At 45.9% G+C, this 18,818-nt stretch overlaps 14 non-coding genes across 14 annotated transcripts; 2 read left to right on the top strand and 12 right to left on the bottom strand.

Annotated features, from left to right (window-relative positions):
• Positions 1 to 177: 177 nt before the first annotated feature.
• On the bottom strand, positions 178 to 249 carry Trnag-ucc. Its single transcript has one exon. It is a non-coding gene; the product is annotated as a tRNA-Gly (tRNA).
• Positions 250 to 316: 67 nt separating this feature from the next.
• Positions 317 to 435, bottom strand: Trnal-caa. The gene is made up of 2 exons: positions 398 to 435; positions 317 to 361 (listed from the first exon to the last, which is right to left on the bottom strand). It is a non-coding gene; the product is annotated as a tRNA-Leu (tRNA).
• Positions 436 to 5,356: 4,921 nt separating this feature from the next.
• Positions 5,357 to 5,428, bottom strand: Trnag-ucc. Its single transcript has one exon. It is a non-coding gene; the product is annotated as a tRNA-Gly (tRNA).
• A 67-nt stretch (positions 5,429 to 5,495) lies between these two features.
• Trnal-caa lies at positions 5,496 to 5,614 on the bottom strand. Its single transcript has 2 exons — positions 5,577 to 5,614; positions 5,496 to 5,540 (listed from the first exon to the last, which is right to left on the bottom strand). It is a non-coding gene; the product is annotated as a tRNA-Leu (tRNA).
• A 5,151-nt stretch (positions 5,615 to 10,765) lies between these two features.
• On the bottom strand, positions 10,766 to 10,837 carry Trnag-ucc. The gene has a single exon. It is a non-coding gene; the product is annotated as a tRNA-Gly (tRNA).
• Positions 10,838 to 10,904: 67 nt separating this feature from the next.
• On the bottom strand, positions 10,905 to 11,023 carry Trnal-caa. Its single transcript has 2 exons — positions 10,986 to 11,023; positions 10,905 to 10,949 (listed from the first exon to the last, which is right to left on the bottom strand). It is a non-coding gene; the product is annotated as a tRNA-Leu (tRNA).
• Positions 11,024 to 11,463: 440 nt separating this feature from the next.
• On the top strand, positions 11,464 to 11,535 carry Trnae-cuc. The gene has a single exon. It is a non-coding gene; the product is annotated as a tRNA-Glu (tRNA).
• A 226-nt stretch (positions 11,536 to 11,761) lies between these two features.
• On the bottom strand, positions 11,762 to 11,833 carry Trnag-ucc. The gene has a single exon. It is a non-coding gene; the product is annotated as a tRNA-Gly (tRNA).
• Positions 11,834 to 11,900: 67 nt separating this feature from the next.
• Trnal-caa lies at positions 11,901 to 12,019 on the bottom strand. Its single transcript has 2 exons — positions 11,982 to 12,019; positions 11,901 to 11,945 (listed from the first exon to the last, which is right to left on the bottom strand). It is a non-coding gene; the product is annotated as a tRNA-Leu (tRNA).
• Positions 12,020 to 12,459: 440 nt separating this feature from the next.
• On the top strand, positions 12,460 to 12,531 carry Trnae-cuc. The gene has a single exon. It is a non-coding gene; the product is annotated as a tRNA-Glu (tRNA).
• Positions 12,532 to 12,757: 226 nt separating this feature from the next.
• On the bottom strand, positions 12,758 to 12,829 carry Trnag-ucc. The gene has a single exon. It is a non-coding gene; the product is annotated as a tRNA-Gly (tRNA).
• A 67-nt stretch (positions 12,830 to 12,896) lies between these two features.
• On the bottom strand, positions 12,897 to 13,015 carry Trnal-caa. The gene is made up of 2 exons: positions 12,978 to 13,015; positions 12,897 to 12,941 (listed from the first exon to the last, which is right to left on the bottom strand). It is a non-coding gene; the product is annotated as a tRNA-Leu (tRNA).
• Positions 13,016 to 18,165: 5,150 nt separating this feature from the next.
• Trnag-ucc lies at positions 18,166 to 18,237 on the bottom strand. The gene has a single exon. It is a non-coding gene; the product is annotated as a tRNA-Gly (tRNA).
• Positions 18,238 to 18,304: 67 nt separating this feature from the next.
• Positions 18,305 to 18,423, bottom strand: Trnal-caa. Its single transcript has 2 exons — positions 18,386 to 18,423; positions 18,305 to 18,349 (listed from the first exon to the last, which is right to left on the bottom strand). It is a non-coding gene; the product is annotated as a tRNA-Leu (tRNA).
• Between the last annotated feature and the right edge of the window lie 395 nt (positions 18,424 to 18,818).

Genomic DNA, 18,818 nt, shown 5'->3' with positions numbered 1-18,818 from the left:
GCGTTCAGTTACGGCCTTGCTTCATGTTTCTGACCTGGCCTACCTAGGAATCAGACATTTTCCTTGTAGTTTTTTCCATACTTAATTCATTCTTGCTCATGACTGTAATTTTAGACAACAGGTGGCGGACTTCACTCCTAAATATTCATGATTTTCCAAATTAGATAAATAATTTGTTGCGATGACCGAGAATCGAACTCGGGTCGATTGCTTGGAAGGCAACCATGCTAACCACTATACCACCATCGCTTGTTGTTATTGTAAGAGACTCGTTTGAAAAATCTACTCCGGAAGTACATCTTCCAAGAGAAAAACCTGTCAGGAGTGGGATTTGAACCCACGTCTTCATTGAAGACCAGAATTCTGATGCTTCTCTTGGAGAAGTAAGGTTTTTATCCTTGAGTCTGGCGCCTTAGACCGCTCGGCCATCCTGACTTATTTATATTATTTGTACCATAAGTAATAATTACGCTGTTCATCAACAAACTCAATAAAGCGCTTAACTTTTAATTAATAACGCTTTCCGACAGCAAAGCTTTTGCTTCAGCTATCAGAAGAAGGAGAAGAAGTAGAAGGAGAAGAAGAAGAAGACGGCTGCGGCGGCGGTGGCGGTGTATTCTACCGTCACACCGGGAACCAGACAATAGAAATTCAACAACATCTGGTCTCTTAAATGTCCGAGCATGGCTTTGTAAAGCAAAGCATGGGTTGTTGAAAAAAAAGGAAAGGGTTAGTTTCAACTAAGCGTTTATCGTAAAATTATTGATGATACCACCCCCATATTGTCTAGTGGTTAGTTTTTATGGAGAGGTTTCCGGAAGGGAAAAATAAGATAAAGATAAAGAAAATAAGTGTTTATCGTAAAACGTATTAATGCTAATCCCATATTGTCTAGTGGTTAGTTTATGGAGGGGTTTCCGGAAGGGGAATAAACATGTATGAGGTAGGTGCATTTTAAAATATTACTAAAATTACATAAATAAAATATGAGGGAAAAGAATCTACTAATCTACTGGGTGGGGAGTTTCTACGGGAAAAGGGGGATATCCTCAGCTTCGGGGTTTGGTGCACCATGATGGAAATGGGCACACACCATATCCATTGATCCCTGGATCGCTGCCAATCGGGCCTTGAATCGGAAGGCACCCCAGGATCTTCCGTTGATTCCGGAGAATCGAACGGATTTCGTCGTTCCTGGGGTACCATGATCCAAGAGACCCGACAACCAGGGGGAGAATCCTCCCATGCGAAGAATATTTATCATATTTCCGCTGGTAGGCATTCTCCATACTCCCTGGTTGGTCATAGCAGACCACGACGTCAACCATCACCCGGGAACCGGATAGTTGAAATTCAACATCCGGTCTTAACCTTTGCCCGGGGATGGCATTGTTGATCGTGACGTCGTGTCCCTGCTTGACTAGCAGCGATTCCAAGAGATCTTGGATGGTGTTGTGCCTCTTGGTGGCGAGCTGGAGACCTTCTTCACAGTGGTTAAGCACATGAAACCCGGTCTCGTTTTCCTTTCCGCATCGGCGGCAACTCGTATCTTGCTCCTGTGAGCAAAACCACGAGTGCCCCGAAGAGGAAGGATGTCGAGCCGGGCCCTGTGAAGATATCTCCAGTCGCGGAAGGAGAGGGGCGTACGGCAGGATACCAGGCGAGCCATGTCTTTCGACTTGTCTTCCAGGGAGAGGCCAGTGGCAACTACTCCCTGGTGGCTCTTGTCGGAAATTAGGTCCCTGGTATAGCGCTGCCGAGCTACTTTCCGAAGTCCGCGGACTGCCTTGACTGGGCTTACGGAGACGTCATCGGCGACAATTCTTAGATTTTCGTCGCCGGATACATCAATCCGCACTCCCAGTCGTTTGGCAGCTTGGCGGGCAAGAGTCCAAAGATTGGACCCTGCCTCCGCGTACCTCAGTCTGTAGAGCCCCCATCCACGGATCCCGAAAGATATTCCCCAACTGGCAACACTCCTGGATGCTCGTTTCTGAACCCTCGCCGGATGGTGTCATGGAGCTGCTCTCGGCATATGTTCCTCACTGTAGGGTCTCTACAAGTGAGGAGCTGAGCAGCCCTGGCGATGGTCCAGATATCGGCATCATCAGTGAGGCGGCATCCTTTTAGCCTCCCAACCCGCCGGTCCGCGTAGAAAAACGGGACCGTTGCGTGATTGGGAAGGTTGCAAATTAGGCCTAGAAACTTCCTACACTCAGTGTCCAGTTGGGTAAGACAGTCTTTCAGGACCCGACCCGAAGCGAGGTGATGGGAAAGGGAGGGAAGAAGGTGGCTACGGAAGATTTCAAGTTTTTGCCATGGTGCGAGGTGGGAGGCGGCAATCTTGTCGAGGTTAGGGATAAGGTCAGTTGGTGGTCGGAACCGCAATTTTCCTCCGATCGGTGTACCAAGATATGTTTCTTGGTCGTCTGGACCCAAGCACCGAATTAATTGATCACCAATTCGGCACTGGGCGTCAGACGGCTTGCCTTTGTCGAAGACCAGGCAAGCACACTTCCCGGCATTAAATTGCAGCCCCAAGGTGTTTGCGGTGAGGGTAAAAACGTTTAAAATGTTTTGGAGCTCGGAGGGAGAATTTGTAACCACGGCAATGTCGTCAGCATATGCCGTGGTTTTCTACGAGCGAGCCAAATATTAAAAATCCGGGGTTAATATTGGACTTTCCGGCCCTGACGAGGGGTTCGGAAGCCAGGTTAAAAATAGGGGAACTAAGAGCGTCACCCTGGCGAACACCTGCTGTCGGGAAAATGCGGATGGATTCTTTCCCAACGGCAAAATCCATCCGATTTCCCGAATATATGTCCACCAGGATGCGCCGGAGGTCCTCTGGTATTGGAAGTGATGTGAACAGCTCATTCAGAACGGCGTGAGGCACAGATCCAAACGCGTTGCACATGTCCAGCCATGCAATAGACATGTGCTTTCGTTTGGTCTTTGTCTCCTCGACAACCGTCTGTAAGAGCTGTGTATGTTCCTGAATACCATGGACCCCCGGGAGGAAACCCCTTTTGCTCGGGAGATAACCAGCCAAGGTCTGAAGCGACTTGCGTTATTCTCTGGCTGATCACTCCCGAGAACAGTTTGTAAATGGTAGGAAGAAGGGATATTGGTCTAAAGTTGGAATAGTCGCTAGTGTCCCCTTTCTTGAAAATGGGGACAGTTCGCGATGTCTTCCAACAATTAGGAACCCCTAGCTTCCAAACCATTTTACAAACTGTTTCCAGCAGAATGCAGTTGGGGTCGATGGCTCTAAGATGACGGTATTCTAGGCCATCAACCCCTGGTGATGTGTTGGTAGCCCGGCGGAGCTTAGCTTCAAGCTCTTGTTGGGTTGGCGCACGATTAAGGAAGTTCATCTGGTCCTCTGAAGGTTGGGACCAGTCGCAGGTGTCGTAGAGTTCCCTCGCACTTTGGCACTGCTGCGGAGATGGTCTCAATCGGTTGTAAGTCCTCTTGAGATATTCCTCCGCAGCTTGTACAGTACCATCGTAGGAGGGTAAACGGTCTTCGAGCACCTGTCGAACGGCTCTTCTTGGGTAAATGTTGAAGAGCCGCTGAATCTTCCTCGCCTCGTACGCCTTTTGCTTGATATGTCGCCGGGCCTTCTGCATCTGCCGGTTTTGGTTTTTTTTCTTTTGTCAGGGTTTCCTCGGGGTTGTTCAGGGCTAGGGTCTTGTAAAATTTGTGCTTTAGGGAGCCAGTCAGCTGTGCAACGTTCGAGGACATCGTCTAGGTCATGTAGAGTCTCACAGCTCAAGAAGGCAGGAACCCAGAGACTGACAAAATCGTCGTCTCTTTGACTCTGCTCTTCTGAGCTGTGGTGACTACGTCCTCGATTGCTGTGCTGACTGGGGACAAAGGATAAGGTCTCGGGGTTAGGTGAAGGGTCTAAAATCTCTTGTGATAAAATTGTGGGGCTAGTATTTTCTTGTGGGGGAGTTCATAAAGCCAACTAAAATTTTGTGTATTAAAAGAGGAGGCGAACTCCCTCCCAAGATCTAAAATAGGGCTAGCGGTAAAATTTGCTGGAGATAGGACATTACCAGGGGATTCCTCGATCGCTGGGATTTCCACCACGGATAGCTCATCACGCTCGTCTTCTGTTGCAGTAACATCCTCTAGAGAGATCACTGCAGCAGAAGAGTCACGGTTTGAGCCATCCATACTGGATATCCCAGCAAATCGGATGGAGGGTGATGGGTTGTTATTAGAATGTAACCTTTGGTAATGTCCTTTTAGTGTAGGGCCATCTCCAGCAAATCCACACACTCCGCATTCCCAATATTTAACTAGTCGGAGTGTGTGGGCTGTCTCTAGGTGTCTGTGGATACTACCCATGGCTCTGGTGTTAGTTGCCAAGGTAGTCCACTCACACCTAGGACACTTCGTGGGTTTACCAGGGTATTTTAAAATGATTTTGTCCCCTTCAATTCTGGAAGGGGAAAACGTGGGGAGAGAAGAGTGAGCGGGATTAGGAGACCCCTCCGAACCATCCATTGCAGATGCAATGGTTAGTTCGAGGGATTGGCGGAGAATACTGGAGGAAAGGGACTCAGTACAAGGTCTTGCATGTCTGCCGGCTGAAATAAACGAATTAAATTCCTTTTTACAGCCAAGGCAGACATACTGGGTGGTGTACTGAACCCCTCTCCTAGAATGTCTTTCTTTTATGTGTGTCTCCCTCCAATTGTCTCTTGCGATCCCCAGACCAGGGACCGCTACCTCGCTCACCTTGACAGGATTTCTCCCCACATTTTAAAATAATTGGCAGAGGAACTGGGATTTTAATGATTGTCCCATGGAGTCTTACTCTAGTAGCATTTCTACTAGATGCTCCTACCTCTGCCATTGCTACCCTGGGCCCACTTACATATGAAAGAATAAAACAGTAATTCTTATTGACTAAAAACAAACAAATAAAGAAAAAATCGGTAAAATATTGTTAGAAAAATTTAAAAAAAACCATTAAAAATCTGAAGAGAAAATTCTAAAAAAATATAGAAAGAGAGGAATTTAGAAATTTAAGAAAGAAAGAAAAAAAATAGTTAGGATAGGTTAGGATACCTGGCTCTCACCCAGGAGGCCCGGGTTCAATTCCCGGTATGGGAATAAACATAAAAATTTGCCATGTATTGGGAACACATTAATTGCATACATCACATTCATCTCAATTAATACTTCATGTTTCTGACCTGGCCTACCTAGGAATCAGACATTTTCCTTGTAGTTTTTTCCATACTTAATTCATTCTTGCTCATGACTGTAATTTTAGACAACAGGTGGCGGACTTCACTCCTAAATATTCATGATTTTCCAAATTAGATAAATAATTTGTTGCGATGACCGAGAATCGAACTCGGGTCGATTGCTTGGAAGGCAACCATGCTAACCACTATACCACCATCGCTTGTTGTTATTGTAAGAGACTCGTTTGAAAAATCTACTCCGGAAGTACATCTTCCAAGAGAAAAACCTGTCAGGAGTGGGATTTGAACCCACGTCTTCATTGAAGACCAGAATTCTGATGCTTCTCTTGGAGAAGTAAGGTTTATATCCTTGAGTCTGGCGCCTTAGACCGCTCGGCCATCCTGACTTATTTATATTATTTGTACCATAAGTAATAATTACGCTGTTCATCAACAAACTCAATAAAGCGCTTAACTTTTAATTAATAACGCTTTCCGACAGCAAAGCTTTTGCTTCAGCTATCAGAAGAAGGAGAAGAAGTAGAAGGAGAAGAAGAAGAAGACGGCTGCGGCGGCGGTGGCGGTGTATTCTACCGTCACACCGGGAACCAGACAATAGAAATTCAACAACATCTGGTCTCTTAAATGTCCGAGCATGGCTTTGTAAAGCAAAGCATGGGTTGTTGAAAAAGAAAAGGGTTAGTTTCAACTAAGCGTTTATCGTAAAAATTATTGATGCCAATCCCATATTGTCTAGTGGTTAGTTTTTATGGAGAGGTTTCCGGAAGGGAAAAATAAGATAAAGATAAAGAAAATAAGTGTTTATCGTAAAACGTATTAATGCTAATCCCATATTGTCTAGTGGTTAGTTTATGGAGGGGTTTCCGGAAGGGGAATAAACATGTATGAGGTAGGTGCACTTTAAAATATTACTAAAATTACATAAATAAAATATGAGGGAAAGAATCTACTAATCTACTGGGTAGGGAGTTTCTACGGGAAAAGGGGGGATATCCTCAGCTTCGGGGTTTGGTGCACCATGATGGAAATGGGCACACACCATATCCATTGATCCCTGGATCGCTGCCAATCGGGCCTTGAATCGGAAGGCACCCCAGGATCTTCCGTTGATTCCGAGAATCGAACGGATTTCGTCGTTCCTGGGGTACCATGATCCAAGAGACCCGACAACCAGGGGGAGAATCCTCCCATGCGAAGAATATTTATCATATTTCCGCTGGTAGGCATTCTCCATACTCCCTGGTTGGTCATAGCAGACCACGACGTCAACCATCACCCGGGAACCGGATAGTAAAAATTCAACATCCGGTCTTAACCTTTGCCCGGGGATGGCATTGTTGATCGTGACGTCGTGTCCCTGCTTGACTAGCAGCGATTCCAAGAGATCTTGGATGGTGTTGTGCCTCTTGGTGGCGAGCTGGAGACCTTCTTCACAGTGGTTAAGCACATGAAACCCGGTCTCGTTTTCCTTTCCGCATCGGCGGCAACTCGTATCTTGCTCCTGTGAGCAAAACCACGAGTGCCCCCGAAGAGGAAGGATGTCGAGCCGGGCCCTGTGAAGATATCTCCAGTCTCGGAAGGAGAGGGGCGTACGGCAGGATACCAGGCGAGCCATGTCTTTCGACTTGTCTTCCAGGGAGAGGCCAGTGGCAACTACTCCCTGGTGGCTCTTGTCGGAAATTAGGTCCCTGGTATAGCGCTGCCGAGCTACTTTCCGAAGTCCACGGACTGCCTTGACTGGGCTTACGGAGACGTCATCGGCGACAATTCTTATATTTTCATCGCCGGATACATCAATCCGCACTCCCAGTCGTTTGGCAGCTTGGCGGGCAAGAGTCCAAAGATTGGACCCTGCCTCCGCGTACCTCAGTCTGTAGAGCCCCCCATCCACGGATCCCGAAAGATATTCCCCAACTGGCAACACTCCTGGATGCTCGTTTCTGAACCCTCGCCGGATGGTTTCATGGAGCTGCTCTCGACATATGTTCCTCACTGTAGGGTCTCTACAAGTGAGGAGCTGAGCAGCCCTGGCGATGGTCCAGATATCGGCATCATCAGTGAGGCGGCATGTTCCTAGGCCCCCCAACCCGCCGGTCCGCGTAGAAAAACGGGACCGTTGCGTGATTGGGAAGGTTGCAAATAAGGCCTAAGAACTTCCTACACTCAGTGTCCAGTTGGGTGAGGCAGTCTTTCAGGACCCGACCCGAAGCGAGGTGATGGGAAAGGGAAGGTAGAAGGTGGCTACGGAAAATCTCAAGTTTTTGCCATGGTGCGAGGTGGGAGGCGGCAATCTTGTCAAGGTTAGGGATAAGGTCAGTGGGAGGACGAAACCGCAATTTCCCGCCGATCGGTGTACCAAGATATGTCTCTTGGTCGTCTGGTCCCAAGCACCGAATGGGTTGAGTACCGATTCGGCACAGAGCCTCAGACGGCTTGCCTTTCTCAATGACCAAGCAAGCACACTTCCCAGCGTTGAATTGCAGCCCTAAGGTGTCAGCGGTGAGGGATAAAATGTCTAAAATATTTTGGAGCTCGTCAGGAGAATTTGTAACCACGGCAATGTCGTCAGCATATGCCGTGGTCTTGACGAGCGAGCCAAATAATAAAAATCCGGGGTTGATATTGGACTTTCCGGCCCTGACGAGGGGCTCGGAAGCCAGATTAAAAATAGGGGCGCTAAGAGCGTCACCCTGACGAACACCTGCTGTTGGGGAAATACGAACAGATTCTTTCTGAACGGCAAAATCCATCCGATTCCCCGAGTAAATGTCCGCCAGGATGCGCCGGAGGTCGTCTGGTATCGGAAGAGAAGCAAACAGCTCTCCAAGAACGGCGTGAGGAACAGAACCAAACGCATTGCACATGTCTAGCCATGCTATAGACACATGCCTACGTTTGGTCCTTGTCTCCTCGACAACGGTCTGCAAGAGCTGTGTGTGCTCCTGGATACCATGGACCCCCGGGAGGAAACCCTTTTGCTCGGGAGATAACCAGCCAAGATCTGAGGCGACCTCTGTGAGTCTCTGGCTGATTACTCCCGAGAACAGTTTGTAGATGGTCGGAAGAAGGGAAATTGGCCTAAAGTTGGAATAATCGCTAGTGTCCCCTTTCTTAAAGATGGGGACTGTTCGCGATATTTTCCAACAGTTAGGAATTCCAATCTTCCAAACTATTCTACAAACTGTTTCCAGCAAGATGCAGTCGGGGTCGAGGGCTCTTAGATGTCGATATTCTAGGCCATCGACCCCTGGTGATGTATTTGTAGCCCGGCGAAGTTTAGCCTCAAGCTCTTTTTGGCTAGGCGCACGATTGAGGAAGTCCATCTGGTCCCTTGATGGATGGGACCAGTCGCAGGTGTCGTAGAGTACCCTCGCACTCTGGCACTGCTGCGAAGGTAGACTCGAGCGGTGGTAAGTCCTCTCGAGGTATTCCTCCGCAGCTTCAACAGTGCCATCGTACGAGGGTGAACGATCTCCGAGCACCTCTCGAACGGCTCTTCTTGGGTAGATATTGAAAAGCCGTTGAATCTTCCTCGCTTCGTATGCCTTGAGCTTGATCTGTCGCCGGGCTCTCTGCATCTGCCGGTTTTGGTTTCTTTTTCTACCATTAGGGTTTCCTCGGGGTTTTTCAGGGCTAGGGTCTTCTAAAATCTGTGCTTTGTTGAGCCAGTCAGCAGTGCAACGTTCGAGGACGCCTTCAAGATCAAGAAGAGTCTCGCAGCTCAGAAAAGCAGGTACCCAGAGACAAGCGAAATCGCCGCCTCTTTGGCTTTGCTCTTCTGAGCTCTCTTGGCTGCATCCTCGAACATTTTGCTGACTGGGGGAAAAGGGTTGGGTCTCTTGAAGGGGATCGGGTTGTGGCCCTTCCGGAGCTACAGGTGGTGGATAAGAAATTTCTTGTAGAGGGAGTTCGTAGAGCCAACTAAAATTTTGTGTATTAAAAGATGCGGTGAACTCCCTCTCAAGAACTAAAATGGGGCTTTGGGTAAAATTTGCTGGAGATTGGGCATTACCATGCCCCTCCTCTTCGATCGCCGGCATTCCCATCACGGATAACTCCTGACGCTCATCTTCTGTGACAGCGATCTCCTCTTGGAAGGTCGCTACCACAGAAGAATGCCGAACAGAGATATCCGCGTTGAAAAACCGTGGCGACCGGATGGAGGGTGATTGCTGTGGTGCTGAGTGCAATCTCTGGTAATGCCCTTTTAGTGTAGGGCCATCTCCAGCAAATCCACACACTCCGCATTCCCAATATTTAACTAGTCGGAGTGTGTGGGCTGTCTCTAGGTGTCTGTGGATACTACCCATGGCTCTGGTGTTAGTTGCCAAGGTAGTCCACTCACACCTAGGACACTTCGTGGGTTTCCCAGGGTATTTTAAAATGATTTTGTCCCCTTCAATTCTGGAAGGGGAAAACGTGGGGAGAGAAGAGTGAGCGGGATTAGGAGACCCCTGCGAACCATCCATTGCAGATGCAATGGTTAGTTCGAGGGATTGGCGGAGAATACTGGAGGAAAGGGACTCAGTACAAGGTCTTGCATGTCTGCCGGCTGAAATAAACGAATTAAATTCCTTTTTACAGCCATGGCAGACATACTGGGTGGTGTACTGAACCCCTCTCCTAGAATGTCTTTCTTTTATGTGTGTCTCCGCCAATTGTCTCTTGCGATCCCCAGACCAGGGACCGCTACCTCGCTCACCTTGACAGGATTTCTCCCCACATTTTAAAATGTTTGGCAGAGGAACTGGGATTTTAATTATTGTCCCATGGAGTCTTACTCTAGTAGCATTTCTACTAGATGCTCCTACCTCTGCCATTGCTACCCTGGGCCCACTTACATATAAGAGTGTAAAACAGAAATTCTTAGGAAGTAAAAACAAAAAATGAAATAAAATTCGGAAAAATATAGGGAGAAAAATTTAAAGACCAATTAAAAATATGATGAAAAATATATTTTTTTAAAGGATTTGATAGGATTAAAAAATAAATAAATAAATAATAAGGGAAATGGGAAAAAAAATTTAAAAGAACGGAAAATGAGATGAAAAATGAATATAAATAAACAAGTAGAATGGAATATTAAAATTAAAGAAAAAATAGTATTGAATAAAAGCTAAATATTTGTTTTTGTAAAAACAGAAAAGTTTCTCGGATGAAGTTAGATAAAAGAGAAGAACAATATAACGAGCTAAAACATAACATCAATAAAACCCAGAGCCCTTTGAAAACACGTCTGCTCTCGACAAAGTCTAGCAGAAGATACCTGGCTCTCACCCAGGAGGCCCGGGTTCAATTCCCGGTATGGGAATAAACATAAAAATTTGCCATGTATTGGGAACACATTAATTGCATACATCACATTCATCTCAATTAATACTTCATGTTTCTGACCTGGCCTACCTAGGAATCAGACATTTTCCTTGTAGTTTTTTCCATACTTAATTCATTCTTGCTCATGACTGTAATTTTAGACAACAGGTGGCGGACTTCACTCCTAAATATTCATGATTTTCCAAATTAGATAAATAATTTGTTGCGATGACCGAGAATCGAACTCGGGTCGATTGCTTGGAAGGCAACCATGCTAACCACTATACCACCATCGCTTGTTGTTATTGTAAGAGACTCGTTTGAAAAATCTACTCCGGAAGTACATCTTCCAAGAGAAAAACCTGTCAGGAGTGGGATTTGAACCCACGTCTTCATTGAAGACCAGAATTCTGATGCTTCTCTTGGAGAAGTAAGGTTTTTATCCTTGAGTCTGGCGCCTTAGACCGCTCGGCCATCCTGACTTATTTATATTATTTGTACCATAAGTAATAATTACGCTGTTCATCAACAAACTCAATAAAGCGCTTAACTTTTAATTAATAACGCTTTCCGACAGCAAAGCTTTTGCTTCAGCTATCAGAAGAAGGAGAAGAAGTAGAAGGAGAAGAAGAAGAAGACGGCTGCGGCGGCGGTGGCGGTGTATTCTACCGTCACACCGGGAACCAGACAATAGAAATTCAACAACATCTGGTCTCTTAAATGTCCGAGCATGGCTTTGTAAAGCAAAGCATGGGTTGTTGAAAAAGAAAAGGGTTAGTTTCAACTAAGCGTTTATCGTAAAAATTATTGATGCCAATCCCATATTGTCTAGTGGTTAGTTTTTATGGAGAGGTTTCCGGAAGGGAAAAATAAGATAAAGATAAAGAAAATAAGTGTTTATCGTAAAACGTATTAATGCTAATCCCATATTGTCTAGTGGTTAGGATACCTGGCTCTCACCCAGGAGGCCCGGGTTCAATTCCCGGTATGGGAATAAACATAAAAATTTGCCATGTATTGGGAACACATTAATTGCATACATCACATTCATCTCAATTAATACTTCATGTTTCTGACCTGGCCTACCTAGGAATCAGACATTTTCCTTGTAGTTTTTTCCATACTTAATTCATTCTTGCTCATGACTGTAATTTTAGACAACAGGTGGCGGACTTCACTCCTAAATATTCATGATTTTCCAAATTAGATAAATAATTTGTTGCGATGACCGAGAATCGAACTCGGGTCGATTGCTTGGAAGGCAACCATGCTAACCACTATACCACCATCGCTTGTTGTTATTGTAAGAGACTCGTTTGAAAAATCTACTCCGGAAGTACATCTTCCAAGAGAAAAACCTGTCAGGAGTGGGATTTGAACCCACGTCTTCATTGAAGACCAGAATTCTGATGCTTCTCTTGGAGAAGTAAGGTTTTTATCCTTGAGTCTGGCGCCTTAGACCGCTCGGCCATCCTGACTTATTTATATTATTTGTACCATAAGTAATAATTACGCTGTTCATCAACAAACTCAATAAAGCGCTTAACTTTTAATTAATAACGCTTTCCGACAGCAAAGCTTTTGCTTCAGCTATCAGAAGAAGGAGAAGAAGTAGAAGGAGAAGAAGAAGAAGACGGCTGCGGCGGCGGTGGCGGTGTATTCTACCGTCACACCGGGAACCAGACAATAGAAATTCAACAACATCTGGTCTCTTAAATGTCCGAGCATGGCTTTGTAAAGCAAAGCATGGGTTGTTGAAAAAGAAAAGGGTTAGTTTCAACTAAGCGTTTATCGTAAAAATTATTGATGCCAATCCCATATTGTCTAGTGGTTAGTTTTTATGGAGAGGTTTCCGGAAGGGAAAAATAAGATAAAGATAAAGAAAATAAGTGTTTATCGTAAAACGTATTAATGCTAATCCCATATTGTCTAGTGGTTAGGATACCTGGCTCTCACCCAGGAGGCCCGGGTTCAATTCCCGGTATGGGAATAAACATAAAAATTTGCCATGTATTGGGAACACATTAATTGCATACATCACATTCATCTCAATTAATACTTCATGTTTCTGACCTGGCCTACCTAGGAATCAGACATTTTCCTTGTAGTTTTTTCCATACTTAATTCATTCTTGCTCATGACTGTAATTTTAGACAACAGGTGGCGGACTTCACTCCTAAATATTCATGATTTTCCAAATTAGATAAATAATTTGTTGCGATGACCGAGAATCGAACTCGGGTCGATTGCTTGGAAGGCAACCATGCTAACCACTATACCACCATCGCTTGTTGTTATTGTAAGAGACTCGTTTGAAAAATCTACTCCGGAAGTACATCTTCCAAGAGAAAAACCTGTCAGGAGTGGGATTTGAACCCACGTCTTCATTGAAGACCAGAATTCTGATGCTTCTCTTGGAGAAGTAAGGTTTTTATCCTTGAGTCTGGCGCCTTAGACCGCTCGGCCATCCTGACTTATTTATATTATTTGTACCATAAGTAATAATTACGCTGTTCATCAACAAACTCAATAAAGCGCTTAACTTTTAATTAATAACGCTTTCCGACAGCAAAGCTTTTGCTTCAGCTATCAGAAGAAGGAGAAGAAGTAGAAGGAGAAGAAGAAGAAGACGGCTGCGGCGGCGGTGGCGGTGTATTCTACCGTCACACCGGGAACCAGACAATAGAAATTCAACAACATCTGGTCTCTTAAATGTCCGAGCATGGCTTTGTAAAGCAAAGCATGGGTTGTTGAAAAAGAAAAGGGTTAGTTTCAACTAAGCGTTTATCGTAAAAATTATTGATGCCAATCCCATATTGTCTAGTGGTTAGTTTTTATGGAGAGGTTTCCGGAAGGGAAAAATAAGATAAAGATAAAGAAAATAAGTGTTTATCGTAAAACGTATTAATGCTAATCCCATATTGTCTAGTGGTTAGTTTATGGAGGGGTTTCCGGAAGGGGAATAAACATGTATGAGGTAGGTGCACTTTAAAATATTACTAAAATTACATAAATAAAATATGAGGGAAAGAATCTACTAATCTACTGGGTAGGGAGTTTCTACGGGAAAAGGGGGGATATCCTCAGCTTCGGGGTTTGGTGCACCATGATGGAAATGGGCACACACCATATCCATTGATCCCTGGATCGCTGCCAATCGGGCCTTGAATCGGAAGGCACCCCAGGATCTTCCGTTGATTCCGAGAATCGAACGGATTTCGTCGTTCCTGGGGTACCATGATCCAAGAGACCCGACAACCAGGGGGAGAATCCTCCCATGCGAAGAATATTTATCATATTTCCGCTGGTAGGCATTCTCCATACTCCCTGGTTGGTCATAGCAGACCACGACGTCAACCATCACCCGGGAACCGGATAGTAAAAATTCAACATCCGGTCTTAACCTTTGCCCGGGGATGGCATTGTTGATCGTGACGTCGTGTCCCTGCTTGACTAGCAGCGATTCCAAGAGATCTTGGATGGTGTTGTGCCTCTTGGTGGCGAGCTGGAGACCTTCTTCACAGTGGTTAAGCACATGAAACCCGGTCTCGTTTTCCTTTCCGCATCGGCGGCAACTCGTATCTTGCTCCTGTGAGCAAAACCACGAGTGCCCCCGAAGAGGAAGGATGTCGAGCCGGGCCCTGTGAAGATATCTCCAGTCTGGGGGGGGGGGGGGGGCGGGGGGGATACCAGGCGAGCCATGTCTTTCGACTTGTCTTCCAGGGAGAGGCCAGTGGCAACTACTCCCTGGTGGCTCTTGTCGGAAATTAGGTCCCTGGTATAGCGCTGCCGAGCTACTTTCCGAAGTCCACGGACTGCCTTGACTGGGCTTACGGAGACGTCATCGGCGACAATTCTTATATTTTCATCGCCGGATACATCAATCCGCACTCCCAGTCGTTTGGCAGCTTGGCGGGCAAGAGTCCAAAGATTGGACCCTGCCTCCGCGTACCTCAGTCTGTAGAGCCCCCCATCCACGGATCCCGAAAGATATTCCCCAACTGGCAACACTCCTGGATGCTCGTTTCTGAACCCTCGCCGGATGGTTTCATGGAGCTGCTCTCGACATATGTTCCTCACTGTAGGGTCTCTACAAGTGAGGAGCTGAGCAGCCCTGGCGATGGTCCAGATATCGGCATCATCAGTGAGGCGGCATGTTCCTAGGCCCCCAACCCGCCGGTCCGCGTAGAAAAACGGGACCGTTGCGTGATTGGGAAGGTTGCAAATAAGGCCTAAGAACTTCCTACACTCAGTGTCCAGTTGGGTGAGGCAGTCTTTCAGGACCCGACCCGAAGCGAGGTGATGGGAAAGGGAAGGTAGAAGGTGGCTACGGAAAATCTCAAGTTTTTGCCATGGTGCGAGGTGGGAGGCGGCAATCTTGTCAAGGTTAGGGATAAGGTCAGTGGGAGGACGAAACCGCAATTTCCCGCCGATCGGTGTACCAAGATATGTCTCTTGGTCGTCTGGTCCCAAGCACCGAATGGGTTGAGTACCGATTCGGCACAGAGCCTCAGACGGCTTGCCTTTCTCAATGACCAAGCAAGCACACTTCCCAGCGTTGAATTGCAGCCCTAAGGTGTCAGCGGTGAGGGATAAAATGTCTAAAATATTTTGGAGCTCGTCAGGAGAATTTGTAACCACGGCAATGTCGTCAGCATATGCCGTGGTCTTGACGAGCGAGCCAAATAATAAAAATCCGGGGTTGATATTGGACTTTCCGGCCCTGACGAGGGGCTCGGAAGCCAGATTAAAAATAGGGGCGCTAAGAGCGTCACCCTGACGAACACCTGCTGTTGGGGAAATACGAACAGATTCTTTCTGAACGGCAAAATCCATCCGATTCCCCGAGTAAATGTCCGCCAGGATGCGCCGGAGGTCGTCTGGTATCGGAAGAGAAGCAAACAGCTCTCCAAGAACGGCGTGAGGAACAGAACCAAACGCATTGCACATGTCTAGCCATGCTATAGACACATGCCTACGTTTGGTCCTTGTCTCCTCGACAACGGTCTGCAAGAGCTGTGTGTGCTCCTGGATACCATGGACCCCCGGGAGGAAACCCTTTTGCTCGGGAGATAACCAGCCAAGATCTGAGGCGACCTCTGTGAGTCTCTGGCTGATTACTCCCGAGAACAGTTTGTAGATGGTCGGAAGAAGGGAAATTGGCCTAAAGTTGGAATAATCGCTAGTGTCCCCTTTCTTAAAGATGGGGACTGTTCGCGATATTTTCCAACAGTTAGGAATTCCAATCTTCCAAACTATTCTACAAACTGTTTCCAGCAAGATGCAGTCGGGGTCGAGGGCTCTTAGATGTCGATATTCTAGGCCATCGACCCCTGGTGATGTATTTGTAGCCCGGCGAAGTTTAGCCTCAAGCTCTTTTTGGCTAGGCGCACGATTGAGGAAGTCCATCTGGTCCCTTGATGGATGGGACCAGTCGCAGGTGTCGTAGAGTACCCTCGCACTCTGGCACTGCTGCGAAGGTAGACTCGAGCGGTGGTAAGTCCTCTCGAGGTATTCCTCCGCAGCTTCAACAGTGCCATCGTACGAGGGTGAACGATCTCCGAGCACCTCTCGAACGGCTCTTCTTGGGTAGATATTGAAAAGCCCGTTGAATCTTCCTCGCTTCGTATGCCTTGAGCTTGATCTGTCGCCGGGCTCTCTGCATCTGCCGGTTTTGGTTTCTTTTTCTACCATTAGGGTTTCCTCGGGGTTTTTCAGGGCTAGGGTCTTCTAAAATCTGTGCTTTGTTGAGCCAGTCAGCAGTGCAACGTTCGAGGACGCCTTCAAGATCAAGAAGAGTCTCGCAGCTCAGAAAAGCAGGTACCCAGAGACAAGCGAAATCGCCGCCTCTTTGGCTTTGCTCTTCTGAGCTCTCTTGGCTGCATCCTCGAACATTTTGCTGACTGGGGGAAAAGGGTTGGGTCTCTTGAAGGGGATCGGGTTGTGGCCCTTCCGGAGCTACAGGTGGTGGATAAGAAATTTCTTGTAGAGGGAGTTCGTAGAGCCAACTAAAATTTTGTGTATTAAAAGATGCGGTGAACTCCCTCTCAAGAACTAAAATGGGGCTTTGGGTAAAATTTGCTGGAGATTGGGCATTACCATGCCCCTCCTCTTCGATCGCCGGCATTCCCATCACGGATAACTCCTGACGCTCATCTTCTGTGACAGCGATCTCCTCTTGGAAGGTCGCTACCACAGAAGAATGCCGAACAGAGATATCCGCGTTGAAAAACCGTGGCGACCGGATGGAGGGTGATTGCTGTGGTGCTGAGTGCAATCTCTGGTAATGCCCTTTTAGTGTAGGGCCATCTCCAGCAAATCCACACACTCCGCATTCCCAATATTTAACTAGTCGGAGTGTGTGGGCTGTCTCTAGGTGTCTGTGGATACTACCCATGGCTCTGGTGTTAGTTGCCAAGGTAGTCCACTCACACCTAGGACACTTCGTGGGTTTCCCAGGGTATTTTAAAATGATTTTGTCCCCTTCAATTCTGGAAGGGGAAAACGTGGGGAGAGAAGAGTGAGCGGGATTAGGAGACCCCTGCGAACCATCCATTGCAGATGCAATGGTTAGTTCGAGGGATTGGCGGAGAATACTGGAGGAAAGGGACTCAGTACAAGGTCTTGCATGTCTGCCGGCTGAAATAAACGAATTAAATTCCTTTTTACAGCCATGGCAGACATACTGGGTGGTGTACTGAACCCCTCTCCTAGAATGTCTTTCTTTTATGTGTGTCTCCGCCAATTGTCTCTTGCGATCCCCAGACCAGGGACCGCTACCTCGCTCACCTTGACAGGATTTCTCCCCACATTTTAAAATGTTTGGCAGAGGAACTGGGATTTTAATTATTGTCCCATGGAGTCTTACTCTAGTAGCATTTCTACTAGATGCTCCTACCTCTGCCATTGCTACCCTGGGCCCACTTACATATAAGAGTGTAAAACAGAAATTCTTAGGAAGTAAAAACAAAAAATGAAATAAAATTCGGAAAAATATAGGGAGAAAAATTTAAAGACCAATTAAAAATATGATGAAAAATATATTTTTTTAAAGGATTTGATAGGATTAAAAAATAAATAAATAAATAATAAGGGAAATGGGAAAAAAAATTTAAAAGAACGGAAAATGAGATGAAAAATGAATATAAATAAACAAGTAGAATGGAATATTAAAATTAAAGAAAAAATAGTATTGAATAAAAGCTAAATATTTGTTTTTGTAAAAACAGAAAAGTTTCTCGGATGAAGTTAGATAAAAGAGAAGAACAATATAACGAGCTAAAACATAACATCAATAAAACCCAGAGCCCTTTGAAAACACGTCTGCTCTCGACAAAGTCTAGCAGAAGATACCTGGCTCTCACCCAGGAGGCCCGGGTTCAATTCCCGGTATGGGAATAAACATAAAAATTTGCCATGTATTGGGAACACATTAATTGCATACATCACATTCATCTCAATTAATACTTCATGTTTCTGACCTGGCCTACCTAGGAATCAGACATTTTCCTTGTAGTTTTTTCCATACTTAATTCATTCTTGCTCATGACTGTAATTTTAGACAACAGGTGGCGGACTTCACTCCTAAATATTCATGATTTTCCAAATTAGATAAATAATTTGTTGCGATGACCGAGAATCGAACTCGGGTCGATTGCTTGGAAGGCAACCATGCTAACCACTATACCACCATCGCTTGTTGTTATTGTAAGAGACTCGTTTGAAAAATCTACTCCGGAAGTACATCTTCCAAGAGAAAAACCTGTCAGGAGTGGGATTTGAACCCACGTCTTCATTGAAGACCAGAATTCTGATGCTTCTCTTGGAGAAGTAAGGTTTTTATCCTTGAGTCTGGCGCCTTAGACCGCTCGGCCATCCTGACTTATTTATATTATTTGTACCATAAGTAATAATTACGCTGTTCATCAACAAACTCAATAAAGCGCTTAACTTTTAATTAATAACGCTTTCCGACAGCAAAGCTTTTGCTTCAGCTATCAGAAGAAGGAGAAGAAGTAGAAGGAGAAGAAGAAGAAGACGGCTGCGGCGGCGGTGGCGGTGTATTCTACCGTCACACCGGGAACCAGACAATAGAAATTCAACAACATCTGGTCTCTTAAATGTCCGAGCATGGCTTTGTAAAGCAAAGCATGGGTTGTTGAAAAAGAAAAGGGTTAGTTTCAACTAAGCGTTTATCGTAAAAATTATTGATGCCAATCCCATATTGTCTAGTGGTTAGTTTTTATGGAGAGGTTTCCGGAAGGGAAAAATAAGATA

This window comes from Daphnia magna, linkage group LG5, assembly GCF_020631705.1.
Source record: "Daphnia magna isolate NIES linkage group LG5, ASM2063170v1.1, whole genome shotgun sequence".
NCBI lineage: Eukaryota > Metazoa > Arthropoda > Branchiopoda > Diplostraca > Daphniidae > Daphnia > Daphnia magna.
The sequence above is the reverse complement of the archived record's forward strand: the minus strand, read 5'-3'. Positions and strand labels throughout refer to the sequence as shown.